At 38.8% G+C, this 5,218-nt stretch overlaps 1 pseudogene across 1 annotated transcript; it reads left to right on the top strand.

Moving 5' to 3' along the window:
• Positions 1–877: 877 nt before the first annotated feature.
• Positions 878–1,461, top strand: LOC148120389 (immunoglobulin heavy variable 2-4 pseudogene; annotated as a pseudogene). Its single transcript, XR_015739300.1, has 2 exons — positions 878–955; positions 1,040–1,461. The product of XR_015739300.1 is annotated as an immunoglobulin heavy variable 2-4 pseudogene (transcript).
• Positions 1,462–5,218: the final 3,757 nt, after the last annotated feature.

The raw sequence follows: 5,218 nt of genomic DNA on the forward strand, positions 1-5,218 counted from the left end.
TTCCCCATGTTCATATCTGCTTCCCAGTCCAATTCTTGTCATCACTTAATGTTCTCTGTCTTGTTATTACTTCAGTGAACTTAACCCACAAACCTGAGTGCATGCTGTTAATTTTATGAAATGTTATGAGTAGCTGAGCTCCCCATAACTTACCAAAGCAACAATCATATTTAGGAATCTGTGATTGGATACAAACTGAAGAGAGTGATGGAGAAAGATATAAAGGTACATGGATAGACTGACATAAATCAAGTGGAGCAAAAAACAGTGTCCAGGTAGGATGTTCCTAAGTGATAAGGTGAAATCTGAGCCTAATAAGATGGGACCCAAATCAGTCCCACAGATTTTCTTATAGATAAACATGTGAAATCCAATGTATGATATGTTTGTTAACTTCTTCCTCAGAAGTTATTTCCTGAGAAGTTATAAGAGTGAGACAACTCCACAGACACCAAGAGAAAGAATTTTAAGTAGTTCCTTAAACATGATTTCTGATCCCCAAAGTACCAATACCATTTAAATCTCTCTTGGAAGTTACAGAGACATATCAATATAGTGAGAACCTGGTATTGTCCTCTACCTGTACTGAATGAATATGAACATAATTAATGTAAACACTTCCATGTTTTGCTTCTAAAGACTGCACAGTATGACACTTGATATTTCCTGTTTCTCTAGAATTAAATCCAGACAGCATCACAGAAATGTTCCTGAGGTTCAGCACCCAGCACCTCTAAGACACACAAAGCAAATCTCAATTTCCTGGAGGAGAAATTGGAAACATTGCCTGTGCTTCCTTTTATGCTCTCTGGAACCTCCCCCAATGCAAAGCAGTCCTCAAGCTCAGGATGAAATCCAAGGCCACAGTGAGAGGCCCCATCTCCTTCTGACTAGAGCCTCCAACACAACATGGCTGTCCTGGTGCTGCTCCTCTGCCTGGTGACATTTCCAAGCTGTAAGTGCTTCAGGGTTTGAGGAAAGGGACCCAGGTTGTGCATCTATGGGTTATATGACTGATGGTGATGTTGCTTGTCCTTAGGTGCCCTGTCACAGATACAGCTGAAGGAATCGGGACCTGGCCTGGTGCAGCCATCACAGACCCTGTCGCTCACCTGCACTGTCTCTGGATTCTCGTTAATGAGCAATGATGTACACTGGGTCCGCCAAACTCCAGGAAAGATTCTGGAGTGGATGGGAGCAATATGGAGTTATGGAGACACAGAGTATAATTCAGCTTTCCAGTCCCGAATCACCATCACCAGGGACAACTCCAAGAGCCAAGTTTTCTTAAAACTGAACAGTCTGCAAACTGAGGACACAGCCATGTATTACTGTGCCATAGACACAGTGAGAGAATTTCAGTGTGAGCCTGCACAAAAACCTCCATATGGAGACGCTCACGACCAGCAGGGGGCATTGGGGACCAACAGGATCTCCCAAGACCATTATGTGGTTGCTTAATAATAGATGAAGTTCTAAATTATGCTGCATGAGAATATCTTTCAAAATTAGAATCTGTGTTTTCCTCTTCCAAACACAAAGAAGACAAAAAAAATTCTCTAGAGGTATCTCTTCACTGTCATTGTCTAATAAACTTTCTTTTTGTTCAAATACTGTAACAAATCACTTTTCTTATGAACCGTGGAAGCTAACAATCTGCTTCTGGTTATTAGACAGAATAACATATAACTTTACATCTTTTACATGCACACACATACATACATACATAACGACCCATTTTCTTATATATACAGATATTTTAAAGGAGTCGGCAGTTATGACACTTGTTGGATGTTAGGCTCAGTTATAAGCTAGAGAACTTTAAAAGAGCTGGAATTTGTCCTCTTTCTTTTTGTACCTGTGATAGAGAAACCACAACTTTCCTAATTTAAAGTCATTTTCTCACAACACCCTGCAAACTGAAATACCCATAGTTTTCTTCTACACCAAGAAGGTCCCATAAAAGGATAGAATTGATTATTGCTTTTGATAGATCCCATTTCATGCATTTGCATCTTGGTAAAAATTAGCTTTCCCATCAGACTTATAAGCAGTAGTTCCTCAGGCTAAATGAACAGTTATTGTTTAGGGGTCTGTCTAGCTTTAAAACTGATTTTCTCCATATATGAAAACAGGATGTATTCTTATTAACTTTGATAAACTTCCATATAACTCATTATTTGGGATAATCTTTCCCAACTAACTCATTAATCGTCTCACTCTACACTGTCCAAACCATGATCAGACTTCCCTAATTTAGCTTTTCCTAAGATGAGCTTATTAGGTTGCACAGGGTAAGTGGTGATCTTGTGCTCTTGATGCCTGGCTGTTACTGACACAAGGCCCCCCATGTTCATACAGATTGGTTTGATATTTTAACTATTGAGAACTTAGCTGCAGCAAACATAAAAGGGAAGGTTGCTACTGCTCATCTGCACATTCAAAATACAGCTCAGAGGTTCAGATAGCATACTGTTCTTGTAGGGAAACATTTTCAATTCCTGTCAAACAGAGTGTTTAAGTCATAACTACCTTAAGTCTAGAGAACCCATAGTCTCTATTTTTTCCATGCTCACTAGACTACTCACACAGAAACATGTACACATAATTAAAAACAAAATATTTCATTTTCGAGAGCTGAGGTTCAGTGGAGCAAAAATCATCAGCTAAGGGCCAGATTCCCACCTCACATCCACCGGGCTGCCACCATCCCAAGATAGAACATAAGCCCCATCATTTAAGATACGTGTTTAATTTCCCTCACAGACTCACAGCATCCCAATCCCCCCATTAATAACACAGTCCTAATTTTAAAAACTCGAATCCAGCTGTTACTACTTTTAAGTGCTGTTATCCATCGCAACTCACCATTTATCATTTGGGAGTTTGGCCTGGACACTGAATTTTCTTCCCCTGTTGTTCAGGAAGAGTACAAATGCCAAAGTCAATGAATTGATGCAGCAAATCAATGTGAACAGCCATCAGGGGAAGCACCAACCCTGCAGCATTTTTTTAAGAATCTTGGTATTATCTTTGTCTTTGAATCTAATGACAATACTCATACACTAAAGGGGCCATCTCCATTCAGTTTATTTTTAAAAATAAAAAATAAAAGTAAAAACAAAACAAGACCCCCCCAAATTATTTCATTTTCTCTTTAACTGCTGAGGGTTAACCCAATGTGAATGCTCCATAGTTTATATGAGGCTTTGATACATATAGAAAATATCAAAAAGTATTTCTCATGTGGATTAATGAATATTGATTTTGATATACCACTATTTGTAAAATGTTAGGACCTTTAACTCATAACATTTTTGTCTCATCCAAGAGATCAGTCTCATTTTACTTCTCAAATATAACTCATTTCTATCACTTGTCTGAAATTTGAATCTAAGACTAGCACATAGCTCTAATACTCTCATTAACAGACATTTTCCTACATGCCATCCTCTCCTCTGGTTCTTTCATCTTGGCCAATGCATGTGGGCAGAGTAGGTTGCAGAGAACAAGCATCTTTAATCAACATAAAAATGAAAATTAAAGGCAAATGTTACCTGTATCCAATAATTCAAGACATATTTTCTAAAATGAAGAATGAAATCACAGTACTATGAGGATGGAGAGAAATGGGACCTGTGCCTTGTAAAAGGGAACATGGTTCTGTTATGTTACTGTAAAGGAGTATGAGCAAAATGCAAAGAATTTCAAATGCTAGAATGCATGCCCAACATCCTTATTCCTATGTGAGGAACCAAAGAAAATGACATTTTCAATTAAAATAGATTATTGCATTTCAATGACTATTTCCATATACTACTGTTATACTGTCTCTTACTGCTGGACTCACTATAAGTGAAGCCTGAGGTGTCAAATCTCACAAAGACATCACCTACACAATTCATTGTGGTTGTAGTTATCACATACCTATGATTTTCACTTCAATATTTTGAGTATGGCATTTATCCACAAACAAAAGTGAGCACAGGAGTAACATTTCATGTCTGCTCTGTCTGAACCAGGCACATTAACTTATTTTGGGACCTTCTTCTGTACCAATAGGGACCTAGTGAGATACTTCAGTTATTTGTATAAGACCTATTTACAGAAAAATCTACACATAATTTATAAAAATAGTTATTTGCATGAATTCTTTGCATTTCACTCAAACTCCTTTACAGTAATGGTCCTACACTACTGTATGTTGCTTGAAACTTTATTTACTCTGTCTAACATTATTTTCTCGCATATGTGTCCACTATGTCCACTATTGAATGACTGTACAGTTATTGTTTTGGGGAGATACCTCAGAAGATCATCTCACTCCATATATGAAGAGCATATTATCCTATTAATTGTGGTCCATATTCATACAGTTCATTGTTAGAATATTCCTCCCAATATAACTGTTTAAACGTATCAATCTACAGTGTGCAAGCCATGGTCAACTGAAGTCAGTTTTTTCATGTTCCTCTTGATAATAAGTCCTTTTGTCCACTTGGTGTCTGGCTTTCATTCAAACAATATCCTTCAATTTCACACAGCTCAATGTTATATTTAGGACTTTGTGAACAGAACTGGAGAAAAACATGACAGGAAAGACATTGATTGCTCATTCAGGTACTGGAGAAACACCTCAGTGGTTCAGAGCTCATACTGTTCTTATAGAGGTTCAGTTCCAGTTTCTAAAAACTACAATGGCAGCTCATAACCACCTGCAAATCTTGAGGACCCAGTATGCTTTCTTGAGTTCCACAAACACTGTTCTATCCAACATCCATTTTACTGTATTATTCATAGAGAAAAAACCTATGATTTACCAAAAATAAAATATTTTCTTAAAACTTTCTTGAAGATTGACTTCTAGCAGACAGCCATCGGAGGGGTGAATTTGCTTCTGGCCCACAGCAGGAGCCCAGCGAGGAAGAGGTCAGACTTTCCCTGACCCCCTAGACTCCCAGGTCAACCTGCAGTGGTGGCTCCACCCTGCTAAGCTCTCCCGCCTGCCATCCCAGTTTCCATCCAGGTACATCTTCCTATATTTCTCCCTTCACCCTGGGGCCATAAAATTTCCCCAGCTCAGCTGCCTTGTGCTCTGGGATTGGGATGTAGGCATAAGCCGGAAGGAGGGAGTGCCTGTGTTTCAATAGCCTGCCTGAGGAAAGGTAGGCCTTCTGTCAGTGATGTCCCTGCTTAACATGGGAACCTGAACTGGAAC

Source organism: Myodes glareolus, chromosome 11 (genome assembly GCF_982192425.1).
Source record: "Myodes glareolus chromosome 11, mMyoGla1.1, whole genome shotgun sequence".
Classification (NCBI taxonomy): domain Eukaryota; kingdom Metazoa; phylum Chordata; class Mammalia; order Rodentia; family Cricetidae; genus Myodes; species Myodes glareolus.